The sequence below is a fragment of the Bombina bombina genome, chromosome 2, assembly GCF_027579735.1.
Source record: "Bombina bombina isolate aBomBom1 chromosome 2, aBomBom1.pri, whole genome shotgun sequence".
In the NCBI taxonomy this organism is placed as follows: domain Eukaryota; kingdom Metazoa; phylum Chordata; class Amphibia; order Anura; family Bombinatoridae; genus Bombina; species Bombina bombina.
In genome coordinates, this window is record NC_069500.1 from 542,244,021 (window position 1) to 542,261,594 (window position 17,574).

The following is a 17,574-nucleotide window of genomic DNA, read 5'->3' on the forward strand; positions in this document are numbered from 1 at the left end:
TCAAAGCTTCCCCCCCACAAGGGAGATTTCACCTTTTGAGATTATCTGTAAACCAGATAAAGAAAGAGGCATTCTTACGCTGTGTGCAAGACCTCCTAATAATGGGAGTGATCCATCCAGTTCCACAGATGGAACAAGGACAGGGATTTTATTCAAATCTGTTTGTGGTTCCCAAAAAAGAGGGAACCTTCAGACCAATTTTGGATCTAAAGATCTTAAACAAATTCCTCAGAGTTCCATCGTTCAAAATGGAAACTATTCGGACAATCCTACCTATGATGATCCAGGAGGGTCAGTACATGACCACAGTGGATTTGAAGGATGCTTACCTTCACATACCGATTCACAAAGATCATCATCGTTTCCTAGGGTTTGCCTTTCTAAACAGGCATTACCAGTTTGTGGCTCTTCCCTTCGGGTTAGCTACAGCTCTAAGAATTTTTACAAGGGTTCTGGGGTCTCTTCTGGCGGTCCTAAGACCACGGGGCATAGCAGTGGCCCCTTATCTAGACGACATCCTGATACAGGCGTCAAACTTCCAAATTGTCAAATCTCATACGGACACAGTGTTGGCATTTCTGAGGTTGCATGGATGGAAAGTGAATGAGGGAAAGAGTTCTCTATCACCCCTCACAAGGGTTTCCTTCCTAGGAACTCTGATAGATTCTGTAGAAATGAAAATTTACCTGACGGAGTCCAGGTTATCAAAGCTTCTAAATTCCTGCCGTGTTCTTCACTACATTCCGTGCCCTTCGGTGGCTCAGTGCATGGAAGTGATCGGCTTAATGGTAGCGGCGATGGACATAGTGCCATTTGCCCGCCTACATCTCAGACCGCTGCAATTATGCATGCTCAGTCAGTGGAATGGGGATTACACAGATTTGTCCCCTCTGCTAAATCTGGATCAAGAGACCAGAGATTCTCTTCTCTGGTGGCTATCTCGGGTCCATCTGTCCAAAGGTATGACCTTTCGCAGGCCAGATTGGACAATTGTAACAACAGATGCCAGCCTTCTAGGTTGGGGTGCAGTCTGGAATTCCCTGAAGGCTCAGGGATCGTGGACTCAGGAGGAGAAACTCCTCCCAATAAATATTCTGGAGTTAAGAGCAATATTCAATGCTCTTCTAGCTTAGCCTCAGTTAGCAACCCTGAGGTTCATCAGATTTCAGTTGGACAACATCACGACTGTGGCTTACATCAACCATCAAGGGGGGACCAGGAGCTCCCTAGCGATGTTAGAAGTCTCCAAGATAATTCGCTGGGCAGAGACTCACTCTTGCCATCTATCAGCGATCCATATCCCAGGTGTAGAGAACTGGGAGGCGGATTTTCTAAGTCGTCAGACTTTTCATCCGGGGGAGTGGGAACTCCATCCGGAGGTGTTTGCTCAATTGGTTCATCGTTGGGGCACACCAGAATTGGATCTCCAAAATTCCTTGTTACGGATCCAGGTCCAGGGACCCAGAAGCGACGTTGATAGATGCTCTAGCAGCACCGTGGTTCTTCAACCTGGCTTATGTGTTTCCACCGTTTCCTCTGCTCCCTCGACTGATTGCCAAAATCAAACAGGAGAGAGCATCGGTGATCTTGATCACGCCTGCGTGGCCACGCAGGACCTGGTATGCAGACCTGGTGGACATGTCATCCTTTCCACCTTGGCCTCTGCCTCTGAGACAAGACCTTCTACTACAAGGTCCTTTCAATCATCCAAATCTAATTTCTCTGAGACTGACTGCCTGGAGATTGAACGCTTGATTTTATCAAGGCGTGGCTTCTCCGAGTCAGTCATTGATACCTTAATACAGGCACGAAAGCCTGTAACCAGGATAATCTACCATAAGATATGACGCAAATATCTTCATTGGTGTGAATCCAAGAATTACTCATGGAGTAAGGTTAGGATTCCTAGGATATTGTCCTTTCTCCAAGAGGGTTTGGATAAAGGATTATCAGCTAGTTCTTTAAAGGGACAGATTTCTGCTCTGTCTATCCTTTTGCACAAGCGTCTGGCAGAGGTTCCAGACGTCCAGGCATTTTGTCAGGCTTTGGTTAGAATTAAGCCTGTGTTTAAACCTGTTGCTCTTCCATGGAGCTTAAACTTGGTTCTTAAGGTTTTTCAAGGAGTTCCGTTTGAACCCCTTCATTCCATTGATATCAAACTTTTATCTTGGAAAGTTCTGTTTTTGATGGCTATTTCCTCGGCTCGTAGAGTCTCTGAGTTATCAGCTTTACAATGTGATTCTCCTTATCTGATTTTCCATACAGATAAAGTAGTTCTGTGTACAAAACCTGGGTTTTTACCTAAGGTTGTTTCCAACAAGAATATCAATCAAGAGATTGTTGTTTCATCATTGTGTCCTAATCCTTCTTCAAAGAAGAACGTCTTTTACATAATTTGGATGTAGTCCATGCTTTAAAGTTTTACTTACAAGCGACTAAAGATTTTTGTCAAACATCTTCCCTGTTTGTTGTTTACTCTGGACAGAGGAGAGGTCAAAAGGCTTCGGCAACCTCTCTTTCTTTTTGGCTTCAGAGCGTAATACGCTTAGCCTATGAGACTGCTGGACAGCAGCCCCCTGAAAGGATTACAGCTCATTCTACTAGAGCTGTGGCTTCCACCTTGGCCTTTAAAAATGAGTCTTCTGTTGAACAGATTTGCAAAGCGGCGACTTGGTCTTCGCTTCATACCTTTTCAAAATTTTACAAATTGGATACTTTTGCTTCTTCGGAGGCTATTTTTGGGAGAAAGGTTCTACAGGCAGTGGTCCCTTCCATTTAAGTACCTGCCTTGTCCCTCCCTTCATCCGTGTACTTTAGCTTTGGTATTGGTATCTCACAAGTAATGGATGATCGGTGGACTGGATACAACTAACAAGAGAAAACATAATTTATGCTTACCTGATAAATTTATTTCTCTTGTGGTGTATCCAGTCCACGGCCCGCCCTGTCCTTTTAAGGCAGGTCTAAATTTTAAACTACAGTCACCACTGCACCCTATGGTTTCTCCTTTCTTGGCTAGTTTCGGTCGAATGACTGGATATGGCAGTTAGAGGAGGAGCTATATAGCAGCTCTGCTGTGGGTGATCCTCTTGCAACTTCCTGTTGGGAAGGAGAATATCCCACAAGTAATGGATGATCCGTGGACTGGATACACCACAAGAGAAATAAATTTATCAGGTAAGCATAAATTATGTTTTTCAACCAGTGTGCCACGGCACACTAGTGTGCCATGAAAGATCCTCAGGTGTGCCGCGGCAGACTGACAACAGTGTGACATATTTTTTAAATTTTGCTTGTTTTTTTTATTCTTGGCCATTTTTTTATTTTGTGTGAGATAATGACTGAGGGTAACTGCGCAGTGACAGCTCGCCTCCCCGACCCGTGTTCACACTTGGAAGGAACCCCCACCCACCACAACACGTGCCTAGCGCCGACTCTACACTCAGCACCACGCAACACTTCAATCCCCCATATATGCTGGCACAGCTTTGCTCTTCCTCCAGAACAGTTCCAGCCAGGTCACGTCACTTACGTTCCTTCTCAGCACAAGGAACATGACCGGAGGACTGGAGAATCACTGGAGAGGAAGAGGGAGGTGCTCCACATATAATCTTGTGCTCCACAGATAACACTTTTCCCAGTGCGCTGGGGGGGGGGGGGACTTTTCCCAGTGCGGGGGTGTCCCTCTTTAAAATTTTGAAATATTGGGAGGTATGTGAAAGGCTCATCAGGCATCATTTACAACCATGACATAATGACATTCATCTACTGACAATCATTATGATTGTTTGTGAATGAATGTCAATATGTCATGTATAGTTTGTAGAAGACATGGCATGACAGCACAGTACAGTGTGTGTGTGTATATATATATATATATATATATATATATATATATATATATACTGTATTAGGCTACAATGTGTGATTTTGTAAAATTTTGGGATGGTGGTGTGCCGCAGGATTTTTTAATGTAAAAAAGCAAAAAAAAGGTTGAAAATCACTGGGTTATAGCATATTAGATATGGTGGGATAGAAAATTTGTTAACTAGTAAGGACTAGAAAAATACTAAAATAAAACTAAAATAGTAAAACTCAAAGTGGATAAATGCAAGCCACAACTCACTTGACTGGTCAGACAATACCTGCAAACTCACAACGCGTTCCTGGGTCACGCCCCTTCATCAGGTGTAGAATCAGTGTGCTACGGTTTGTCTCTATATACCCTTAAGCTGTCACTTTCTTTGATTGACAGTTTAGACATCAAATACAATTATGAACAATATTGTATCAACTAAGTAAAAAGTTGCGCTTTAAAGAAATTAACTTAGACCAAAATACATTCTATTATGCGTTGCTGATACTTTCGATTTAGCGGTTACCAATAGAATCGTCATGATTCTTTGATTGACAGATTCAACTTCAAATACAATTACGAAACAACATTGTATCAACTAAGTAATTATATTTAGACCAAAATACACTCTATTATGTGTTACTGATGTTGTGCAAAGGACACATTGCATACATATTCATTTATAAGTTTGTTTGGTGGTTTCGATATTAATATTAATATCACCCATGCATATTTGATGTTACTGATGATATTACGTTATGCGCAAAAAAAAGGGAGATGAAATAACCATTTTAGCCATAAAAAAGTTATTTTGAAAATAATATTTTATATGGTATTTTGTATTTACTTGCATTCACTAAAAATGTATATACTAATAATTTATATACTAGACTACAGCATAATATATGCCAATTGAATTACCGATAAATTTGTTAGTATGAGATGGTAGATCCAGGACCCCTGACAGCTAGGGATCCCAGGTGAACAACTTATATAATACCAAAATATATAATATAAGGAAATGCAAGAATAACCACACACAAAAAAAAACACAAAAAAACAAAAGACCAAAAATCTATATATTTAAAAGAACTTTTTTGTGCAGAGCCTTATTTATATAAAATACACAATGTCAAAAATGTTGTTAAGTCCCTTGTGTTGCAAAATTTGGAGTTTGAAAATTCTTGAGGGAATAACTTGGGATCCCACCTGGTATTTCATAACAGCAGATATCAGATCACTATACACAGTAATTAATAATGAGGAAGGTATAGAAAGAATAATGAAAAACTTTTCAGAATTTGATTTTCCAACACAGATTTTCTAATTAAAAGTATCAAATTCATCCTTGAAAATAATTATTTATCCTTCAGTGGAAAATTCTATAGACAGATGCATGGTACAGCTAGGGGAACTAGATTTGCCCCTAGCTATGTAAACCTAGTCTTTGGAAATTGGGAAAATGAATATATTTGTTCCCAGTCACAATATCTAAAAGATTTAAAGATTTACAAGAGATATATACTGTAGACAACATCTTTATAATCTGGAAAGGAGACACTACCTCCCTACATATTTTCTTAGAACATTTGAACAATAATAATTTAGGTCTAGTCTTTGATCACAAAGTAGATAAAAATAGATGTGAATTCCTAGATCTAGTTATTATGATTCAGGATAATAGAATAATAACTAAAACCTACTTTAAAACAGATGATCAGAATGCATATCTTAATATCAATAGTTGCTACAATAAAATATGGCTACAAAACATAGCTAAAGGACAATTCACCAGGATTAGAAAAATTTGTACCAATATATGTGATTTCCATTCTCCGGCTGAAATGCTAAAAGGAGATTTATTGAAATAGTCTTTGAAGTATCTTTACTTGGAGAAAATATATGTGAGGTACTCAAGAGGTACTCAAATTGGATTATTATAAACTACTAGAAGGTAAATCAGAGAAAAATAAATACTTTATAAAAACTATAGATGGGAACTCTAACCACAGGCATTTACTTAAAAAGACCCAATATTGGGAGCTAATATATCCAATAGAAATCATATGATATGTAAAAAAAGGGCATAATCTAAAATCTATCCTTTCCCCTTCTGATATGAGATTACAATTTGTAAGATGGGAACAACATAAAAAGAAAAATATAACTGGAGTGAACAATATAGATAACATTCTCACCCCCAAACCACCAAAAGGGTGGCATAGAAAATATTGTTCTATGACAATGAAAGTATACAGTTGGAAATTAAACACTTTATAAACTTTGATTCTTCATATGTCATATATTTATTAAAATGTAGCTGTGATTTGCTCTACGTGGGTCGTACCACACTCCCTTTATGTAAGAGGATATATGAACATATTTATAACATTGAAACAGATTTTGGGATTGAACATATACCCATAGACAGACGCAGAGGTGATCATGAGGAGACACTTAATCAACGTGAAACATACTGGATATTCAAACTCCAAATTTTGCCACCCAAGTGACTTAACAAAAATTTTGACCTTGTATCTTTTATATAAATAAGGCTCTGCACAAAAAGGTTCTTTGTCCTTTGAACCATTGCAGTTTTTCTTTGGGTATTATACATATTTTGGGTTATGATTGTAATAATATCGATTTTTATTTTTTTTTGGTTATTCTTGCATTTCCTTATAATATATAGTTTGGTATCATTATATACGTTTTCCTTTATGGTTCATCTGGGATCCCTAGCTGGCAGGAGTCCTGGATCTAACATCTCATCCTAACAAATGTATCTGTATATCAATTGGCATATATTATGCTGTAGTCTAGTATATAAATTCTTTTCAGCAAATACATTATTTTTAGTGAATGCAAGTCTAAACAAAATACCATATTATATATATATATATATCTATATCTATCTATATATATATATATATATATATATATATATATATATATATATATAAAGTACCATATAATATAGTATTTTCAAAAGAACTGTTTTTTATGGCTAAAATGGTAATTTCATCTCCCTTTTTTTGCGCATAACGTAATATCATCAGTAACATCAAATGTGTGTAGGTGATGTTAATATTAATATCTAAACCACTAAACACACGTATAAATTAATATGTATTTAAAGTGCCACTATCTACTTAGTTGATTCAATGTTGTTCGTAATTGTATTTGATGTTGAAACTGTCAATCAAAGAATCATGACGATTCTATTGGTAACCGCTAAACTGGAAGTATCAGCAACGCATAATGTGTATTTCTCTTGTAAAGTGTATCCGGCCCATGGATCATCCATAACTTGTGGGATATTCTCCTTCCCAACAGGAAGCTGCAAGAGGATCACCCACAGCAGAGCAGTCTATATAGCTCCTCTAACTGCCACTACCTGTCATTCTCTTGCAGCTCTTGACAAGAAAATAAGTAGCTAGAGAGATGTGGTGTTTTTATTTAGTTTATCTTCAATCAAAAGTTTGTTATTTTCAAATGGTACCGGAGTTGTACTATTTTAGCCTCAGGCAGAAAGTAGAAGAAGAGTCTGCCTGTGGTCTTTGATAATATTAGCAGGTTGTAACTAAGATCCATTGCTGTTCTCACACATAACTGAAGAGAGAGGTAACTTCAGCTGGGGGAATGGTGTGCAGGGTCTCCTGCTATGAGGTATGTGCAGTTTAAATTTTTCTAGAGAAATGAATATGCTAGAAAATGCTGTTAATACCGGATTTATTTAAGGTAGCCTGATTACAGTGATTTAATAACGACTAGTATCATGCTTTCTGTAAAAGGTAATATTCTTATTACTTTCTCACATTACTGAAAAATATATCGTTTGCTGGAAGTGTTTAAATGTTTTTTTATACATATTGGTGATAAAACTTTATTGGGGCCCAGTTTTTTCCACATGGCTGGCTAGATTTTGACTATGGATGGTTTTGTTAGGCCCTCTCACTGTGAATACAGGTTGGGAGGGGCCTATTTTCACGCCTAAATGCGAATTAGATTTTGCTGCTTGAGACATCCAGTTTCCCTGAAGGAGTCCCCTGAACACTTAGGACCTCTCTAAAGGGTTTTTGTGCCTTTCAAAGTTGTTATATGGGCAGGTAGGGGTTTTGAAACTAAGGGGTTAATCATCCATTTGCAAGTGGGTGCAATGCTCTGTTAGTCTATTATACACACTGTAAAAATTTCATAAGATTTACTGCTTTTTATCACTGTTTTTCAATTTCTGACAAAATTTGTTTCTCTTAAAGGCACAGTACCGTTTTTATTTTTTGCTTGTTTATATTTATCAAAGTGTTTTCCAAGCTTGCTGCTCTCATTGCTAGTCTGTTTAAACATGTCTGACATAGAGGAAACTCCTTGTTCATTATGTTTAGAAGCCATTGTGGAACCCCCTCTTAGAATGTGTACCAAATGTACTGATTTCACTTTAAGTTATAAAAATCATATTCTGTCTTTAAAAGATTTATCACCAGAGGAAACTGACAAGGGGGAAGTTATGCCGACTAACTCGCCCCACATGTCAGAACCTTTGACTCCCGCTCAAGGGACTCCCGCTCAAGAGGCGCCAAGTACATCTAGCACGCCCATGGCGTTTACTTTACAAGACATGGCGGCAGTTATGGATCATACCCTTATAGCGGTATTGTCCAAACTACCAGGGTTACAAGGAAAGTGAGACAGCTCTGGGGCTAGAAAAAATACAGAGCACTCTGACACTTTAGTAGCTATGTCTGATATCCCCTCCTAATATGCAGAAGCTGAGGCAGGAGAGCTTCTTTCTGTGGGTGATTTTTCTGACTCAGGGAAGATGCTTCAACCTGATTCTGATATGTCAACATTTAAATTTAAGCTTGAACACCTCCGCGTATTGCTCAGGGAGGTTTTAGCTACTCTGGATGACTGTGACACCATTATAGTGCCAGAGAAATTGTGTAGATTGGATAAATACTATGCAGTGCCTGTTTACACTGATGTTTTTCCAAAACCTAAAAGGTTTTCAGAAATTATTATTAAGGAATTGGATAGACCAGGTGTACCGTTCTCTCCCCCTCCTATTTTTTTGAAAATGTTTCCAATCGTTGCCGCTACACAGGACTTATGGCAAACGGTCCCTAAGGTGGAGGGAGCAGTTTCTTCCCTAGCTAAGCGTACAACTATCCCCGTCGAGGACAGTTGTGCTTTCCTAGATCCAATGGATAAAAAGTTAGAGGTTTACCTTAAGAAAATGTTTATTCAACAAGGTTTTATTCTCCAGCCTCTTGCATGCATTGCCCCAGTCACTGCTGCTGCGGCCTTCTGGTTTGAGTCTCTGAAAGAGGCCTTACAGGTAGAAACTCCATTGGATGATATACTTGACAAGCTTAAAGCGCTTAAGCTAGCCAATTCATTTGTTTCTGACGCGGTTGTTCATTTAACTAAACTAACGGCTAAGAACTCAGGTTTTGCTATTCAGGCGCGTAGGGCGCTATGGCTTAAATCCTGGTCAGCTGACGTTACTTCAAAGTCTAAGCTTCTCAATATTCCCTTCAAGGGGCAGACCCTATTCGGGCCTGGACTGAAGGAGATCATTTCTGATATTACTGGAGGAAAAGGTCATGCCCTTCCTCAGGATAGGTCTAACAAATTAAGGACCAAAAAACTAATTTTCGTGCCTTTCGAAACTTTAAGACGAGCACGGCATCATCTTCCTTTAATACAAAACAAGAGGGAAATTTTGCCCAGTCCAAGCCGGTCTGGAGACCTAACCAGGCTTGGAACAAAGGTAAACAGGCAAAGAAGCCTGCTGCTGTCTCTAAGACAGCATGAAAGATTGGCCCCAGATCCGGTAACGGACCTAGTAGGGGGCAGACTTTCTCTGTTCGCCGAGGCTTGGGCAAGAGACGTCCAGGATCCCTGGGCATTGGAAATTGTGTCCCAGGGATATCTTCTGGACTTCAAAGCTTCTTCCCCAAAAGGAAGATTTCACCTTTCACAATTATCTGCAGACCAGATAAAGAGAGAGGCATTCTTACATTGTGTTCAAGACCTCCTAGTTATGGGAGTGATCCACCCAGTTCCAAAGGAGGAACAGGGGCAAGGATTCTATTCAAATCTATTTGTGGTTCCCAAGAAAGAGGGAACCTTCAGACCAATCTTAGATCTCAAGATCCTAGACAAATTTCTCAGGGTCCCATCTGTCAAGATGGAGACTATTCGAACCATCCTACCTATGATCCAGGAGGGTCAATACATGACTACCGTGAACTTAAAGGATGCTTATCTTCAAATTCCGATACACAAAGATCATCATCGGTTTCTCAGGTTCGCCTTCCTAGACAGGCATTACCAGTTTGTGGCTCTTCCCTTTGGGTTAGCTATGGCACCAAGAATCTTTACGAAGGTTCTGGGGTCACTTCTGGGAGTCCTAAGGCCGCGGGGCATAGCAGTAGCCCCTTACTTAGATGACATTCTGAAACAGGCGTCAAATTTCCAAATTGCCAAGTCCAATACAGACATTGTTCTGGCATTCCTGAGGTCTCATGGGTGGAAAGTGAACGAATAGAAAAATTCTCTATCCCCTCTCACAAGAGTTTCCTTCCTGAGAACTCTGATAGATTCTGTAGAAATGAGGATTTACCTGACAGAGGCCAGGTTGTCAAAACTTCTAAAGTTCTGCCGTGTTCTTTATTCTACTTCTCGCCCTTCGGTGGCTCAGTGTATGGAAGTAATCTGCTTAATGGTAGCGGCAATGGACATAGTGCCGTTTGCCTACCTACATCTCAGACTGCTGCAACTCTGCATGCTCAGTCAGTTGAATGGGGATTATACAGATTTGTCCCCGCTACTAAATCTGGATCAAGAGACCAGGGATTCTCTTCTCTGGTGGCTATCTTGAGTCCATCTGTCCAAAGGTATGACCTTCCACAGGCCAGATTGGACAATAGTAACAACAGATGCCAGCCTTCTGGGCTGGGGGGCATGGAACTCTCTGAAGGCTCAGGGGTCATGGACTCAGGAGGAGGCTCTCCTTCCGATAAACATTCTGGAACTAAGAGCGATATTCAATGCTCTTCAGGCTTGGCCTCAACTAGCGGCAGTAAGGTTCATCAGATTTCAGTCGGACAACATCACGACTGTAGCATACATCAACCATCAAGGGGGAACAAGGAGTTCCCTAGCGATGTTGGAGGTTTCAAAGATAATTCGTTGGGCAGAGCTTCACTCTTGCCACCTATCCGCTATCCATATCCCAGGAGTAGAGAACTGGGAGGTGGATTTTCTAAGTCAACAGACTTTTCATCCGTTGGGAGCTCCATCCGGAGGTGTTTGCACAGTTGATTCAACGTTGGGGCAAACCAGAACTGGATCTCATGGCATCTCGCCAGAACGCCAAGCTTCCTTGTTACGGATCCAGGTCCAGGGATCACAAGGCAGTGCTGATAGATGCTTTAGCAGCGCCTTGGTCCTTCAACCTGGCTTATGTGTTTCCACCGTTTCCTCTGCTCCCTTATCTGATTGCCAAGGTCAAGCATGAAAGAGCATCAGTGATTTTGATAGCACCCGCATGGCCACTTAGGACTTGGTATGCAGATCTGGTGTACATGTCATCCTTTCCACCATGGACTCTGTGGCAGGACCTTCTACTTCAGGGTCCTTTCAACCATCCAAATCTAATTTCTCTGCGGCTGACTGCTTGGAGATTGAACGCTTGATTTTATCAAAGCGTGGTTTCTCCGAGTCAGTCATTGATACCTTAATACAGGTGCGAAACCTGTCACCAGGAAAATCTATCATAAGATATGGTGTAAATATCTTCATTGGTGTGAATCCAAGGGTTAGTCATGGAGTAAGGTCAGGATTCCTAGAATATTATCTTTTCTCCAAGATGGATTGGAGAAGGGTTTGTCAGCAAGTTCCTTAAAGGGACAGATTTCTGCTCTGTCTATTCTTTTGCACAAACGTCTGGCTGAGGTTCCAGACATGCAGGCGTTTTGTCAGGCTTTAGTCAGAATTAAGCCTGTGTTTAAACCTGTTGCTCTGCCTTGGAGTTTAAATTTAGTTCTTAAGGTTCTTCAAGGGGTTCTGTTTGAACCTTTGCATTCCATAGATATTAAGCTCTTATCTTGGAAAGTTTTGTTTTTAATAGCTATCTCCTCGGCTCGAAGAATTTCGGAGTTATCTGCTTTACAATGTGATTCTCCTTATCTCATTTTTCATTCCGATAAGGTAGTGTTACGTACCAAACCTGGTTTTCTACCTAAGGTGGTATCTAATAAAAATATCAATCAGGAGATTGTTGTACCGTCACTGTGTCCTAATCCTTCTTCAAAGAAGGAACGTCTTTTACACAATCTTGACATGGTTCGTGCTTTAAAGTTTTATTTACAAGCTACTAAAGATTTTCGTCAAACATCTGCATTGTTTGTTGTCTACTCTGGACAGAGGAGAGGCCAAAAGGCTTTGGCAACTTCTCTTTCTTTTTGGCTAAGGAGTATAATACGCTTAGCTTATGAGACTGCTGGCCAGCAGCCTCCTGAAAGGATTACATCTCATTCTACTAGAGCGGTAGCTTCCACATGGGCTTTTAAGAATGAGGCTTCTGTTGAACAGATTTGTAAGGCGGCGACTTGGTCTTCGCATCATACTTTTTCAAAATTCTATAAATTTGATACTTTTGCTTCTTCGGAGGCTATTTTTGGGAGAAAGGTTTTGCAGGCAGTGGTGCCTTCCGTTTAAGCACCTGCCTTGTCCCTCCCTTCATTCGTGTCCTATAGCTTTGGTGTTGGTATCCCACAAGTAATGGATGATCCGTGGACTGGATACACCTTACAAGAGAAAACAAAATTTATGCTTACCTGATAAATTTATTTCTCTTGTGGTGTATCCAGTCCACGGCCCGCCCTGTCATTTTAAGGCAGGTGTGTTTTATTTTAAAACTACAGTCACCACTGCACCCTATGGTTTCTCCTTTCTCTTGCTTGTCTTCGGTCGAATGACTGGTAGTGGCAGTTAGAGGAGGAGCTATATAGACAGCTCTGCTGTGGGTGATCCTCTTGCAGCTTCCTGTTAGGAAGGAGAATATCCCACAAGTAATGGATGATCCGTGGACTGGATACACCACAAGAGAAATAAATTTATCAGGTAAGCATAAATTTTGTTTTTGGTCTAAGTTAATTTCTTTAAAGCATAACTTTTTACTTAGTTGAGTGTATTTTGGTCTAAATGATTTTATTTTTAAGCGTAACTTTCTGCTTAGCTGATACAATATTGTTCGTAATTGTATTCAATGTCTAAACCGTCAATCAAAGAATCATAATGATTCTATTGGTAACCGCTAAACCGGAAGGTACAGCTTTAGGGTATATAGAGACATGCCGTAGCACACTGATGCTACACCTGATGAAGGGGTGTGACAAAGAAACGCATTGTGAGTTTGCAGGTATTGTCTGGCCATACAAGTGCTTTGTGGCTTGCTTTTGTCCACTTTGAGTTTTACCAGTTTACTTTTATTTTAGTTTTTTCTAGTCCTTTCTAGTTAGCGAATTGGTATCCAACCATGTCCAAAATGCTGTAACCCATGGCACCACTAGGACTTTAACTTTAACCCAATCCTGTTTGGAAGTTTATACTTTGTTCTGCTAAATTCAGTGCTTGATTGTTAACACGCTATAATTGTTTGTTGTGGAATATGCTACAGTCTGTTTTGACTGCAACTACTGATACTATTTCAAAATCGTTTATTTGTGAATTCTTGTGAATATTATCACTTATTATTGTGTATAGAATGATCGCAATAATAAAACAAAACATTTTATCATACAAAATTTTTTTTGCACTTATTACTTTTTGATCACATAAAATTAGCGCTGTTAGTGTGTTTTTATATCTTATCTGTTTTTATATGGTGAGTCCACAACGTCATCAATTACTGTTGGGATATCACTCCTGGCCAGCAGGAGGAGGCAAAGAGCACCACAGCAAAGCTGTTATTTCATTCTCTTTGCCTCTGTTAAATGGAGGAGGTAAAGTTTTGGTGTCTGAAGAAAATTGGATTTCTTTTGCTAGATTTTGGGTCCACATTAATCTCTTCAGTAGAGTAGTGGTGGCTTTAAAGCAGTTAGGAACTTGTAAAGTGGGCTTTACTGCATTTTCCTAACATTTTGCTGCCCTAGTTCAGAAAGCCAGAGTAGGTTTACTCTGTTCTTTCTTTTTTACACAGGTCTCTGTAAGGAGTGGCTTCCTTTCACACCAGGTGAGCTGTCCTCCTGCTGGACAGCTAAATGTGCAGGTAAGTGCCTTTTGTCTTCTGGGGCTGGGAGGTTTGCACTAAAGGGGTTAAGGAGACCCTCTGCATTTTTTGTGGGACTTATATCCTGAGTCAGGATTATTATAGGCAGTGGGAAGGCACATTGGTATGTGATGAAACAAGAGACGGGTTAATCTCCTTCAGGAAGGGGTTAATCTGTTATTGGCTCAATAGTTATTGAGAACACTTTATTCTCAGGAGGGTGTGTAAGTGATTGTGTGCACTTTTTCACCTTAGACTTCGTTTATCGCTTGGGTTGCGATCTATTGCCGGCTCTGATGCTGGAGCGGTTTGTTTTACAAACTCTGTCAGCCTTCCAGTTTGAAGCTCGCATTTTTGAGTTTGTGACCCAGTCTCATTTGCCGTTCACGTGACTTCTCTTTCAGCTCCGGGAAGGATATCGGAGCAATCTAAGAGGAGGCTGTTGTGGAGCCTGAGTCTGTCTAAACTCGAGGAGGCAGGAAGGCTCCTTAGTCTGCAGGCTGCGATGTAGAAGGTGCTTAGTTAAGCTATCTAATCCTTATTGCTATTACTTTCTGGGAATTAATTCTACTCGCTGTGAGGATAATATACTTGTTAGAAGTAGTAAGTCTAGTCCAAAAATAAACTTTTATGATTCAGATAGAAAATGTAACTTTAAGCAATTTTCTCCAACATTGGTGTGTCCGGTCCACGGCGTCATCCTTACTTGTGGGATATTCTCTTCCCCAACAGGAAATGGCAAAGAGTCCCAGCAAAGCTGGTTACATGATCCCTCCTAGGCTCCGCCCACCCCAGTCATTCTCTTTGCCGTTGCACAGGCAACATCTCCACGGAGATGGTTAAGAGTTTTTTTTTTTTTTGCTCAGGCTTGGGCAAGAGATGTTCAGGATCTTTGGGCGCTAGAAATAGTTTCTCAAGGTTATCTCCTGGAATTCAAGGAACTACCCCCAAGGGGAAGGGTCCACAGGTCTCAATTATCTTCAAACCAAATAAAGAGACAGGCATTCTTACATTGTGTAGAAGACCTGTTAAAGATGGGAGTGATACATCCAGTTCCAATAAGAGAACAAGGAATGGGATTTTATTCCAATCTGTTCATAGTTCCCAAAAAAGAGGGAACATTCAGACCAATTTTGGATCTAAAGATCCTAAACAAATTTCTCAGGGTACCATCGTTCAAAATGGAAACTATTCGAACGATCCTACCTACTATCCAGGAAAATCAATTTATGACTACCGTGGATTTAAAGGATGCGTACCTACATATTCCTATCCACAAGGAACATCATCAGTTCCTAAGGTTCGCTTTTCTGGACAAGCATTACCAGTTTATGGCACTTCCATTTGGATTAGCCACTGCTCCAAGGATTTTCACAAAGGTACTAGGGTCCCTTCTAGCGGTTCTAAGACCAAGGGGCATTGCAGTAGTACCTTACTTGGACGACATCCTGATTCAAGCGTCGTCCCTGTCAAAAGCAAAGGCTCATACGGACATCGTCCTAGCCTTTCTCAGATCTCACGGATGGAAGGTGAACAAAGAAAAAAGTTCTCTGTCCCCGTCAACAAGAGTTCCCTTCTTGGGAACAATAATAGATTCCTTAGAAATGAGGATTTTTCTGACAGAGGTCAGAAAATCAAAACTTCTAAGCTCTTGTCAAGTACTTCATTCTGTTCCTCGTCCTTCCATAGCGCAGTGCATGGAAGTAATAGGATTGATGGTTGCAACAATGGACATAGTTCCTTTTGCACGAATTCATCTAAGACCATTACAACTGTGCATGCTCAGACAGTGGAATGGGGATTATACAGACTTGTCTCCAACGATTCAAGTAGATCAAAAGACCAGAGATTCACTCCGTTGGTGGCTGACCCTGGACAATCTGTCACAGGGAATGAGCTTCCGCAGACCAGAGTGGGTCATTGTCACGACCGACGCCAGCCTAGTGGGCTGGGGCGTGGTCTGGGAATCCCTGATAAACATTCTGGAACTGAGAGCGATATTCAATGCTCTCAGAGCTTGGCCTCAACTAGCAAAGGCCAAATTCATAAGGTTTCAGTCAGACAACATGACGACCGTTGCATATATCAATCATCAGGGGGGAACAAGGACTTCCCTGGCAATGAAAGAAGTGACCAAGATAATTCAATGGGCGGAGGATCACTCCTGCCACTTGTCTGCGATCCACATCCCAGGAGTGGAAAATTGGGAAGCGGATTTTCTGAGTCGTCAGACATTCCATCCGGGGGAGTGGGAACTCCATCCGGGAAATCTTTGCCCAAATAACTCAATTATGGGGCATTCCAGACATGGATCTGATGGCGTCTCGTCAGAACTTCAAGGTTCCTTGCTACGGGTCCAGATCCAGGGATCCCAAGGCGACCCTAGTAGATGCACTAGTAGCACCTTGGACCTTCAACCTAGCTTATGTATTCCCACCGCTTCCTCTCATCCCCAGGCTGGTAGCCAGGATCAATCAGGAGAGGGCCTCTGTGACCTTGATAGCTCCTGCGTGGCCACGCAGGACTTGGTATGCAGACCTGGTGAATATGTCATCGGCTCCACCATGGAAGCTACCTTTGAGACAGGACCTTCTTGTTCAGGGTCCATTCGAACATCCGAATCTGGTTTCCCTCCAACTGACGGCTTGGAGATTGAACGCTTGATTTTATCAAAGCGTGGGTTTTCAGATTCTGTAATAGATACTCTGATTCAGGCTAGAAAGCCTGTAACTAGAAAAATTTACCATAAAATATGGAAAAAATATATCTGTTGGTGTGAATCTAAAGGATTCCCATGGAACAAGATAAAAATTCCTAAGATTCTATCCTTTCTACAAGAAGGTTTGGAGAAAGGATTATCTGCAAGTTCTCTGAAGGGACAGATCTCTGCTTTATCTGTTTTACTTCACAAAAGACTGGCAGCTGTGCCAGATGTTCAAGCATTTTTTCAGGCTCTGGTTAGGATCAAGCCTGTTTACAGACCTTTGACTCCTCCCTGGAGTCTAAATCTAGTTCTTTCAGTTCTTCAAGGGGTTCCGTTTGAACCCTTACATTCCGTAGATATTAAGTTATTATCTTGGAAAGTTTTGTTTTTGGTTGCAATTTGTTCTGCTAGAAGAGTTTCAGAGTTATCTGCTCTGCAGTGTTCTCCGCCCTATCTGGTGTTCCATGCAGATAAAGTGGTTTTGCGTACTAAGCCTGGTTTTCTTCCGAAAGTTGTTTCCAACAAAAATATTAACCAGGAGATAGTTGTACCTTCTTTGTGTCCGAATCCAGTTTCAAAGAAGGAACTTTTTTTACACAATGTGGACGTAGTCCGTGCTCTAAAATTCTATTTAGAGGCTACTAAAGATTTCAGACAAACATCTTCCTTGTTTGTTGTTTATTCTGGTAAAAGGAGAGGTCAAAAAGCGACTTCTACCTCTCTTTCCTTTTGGCT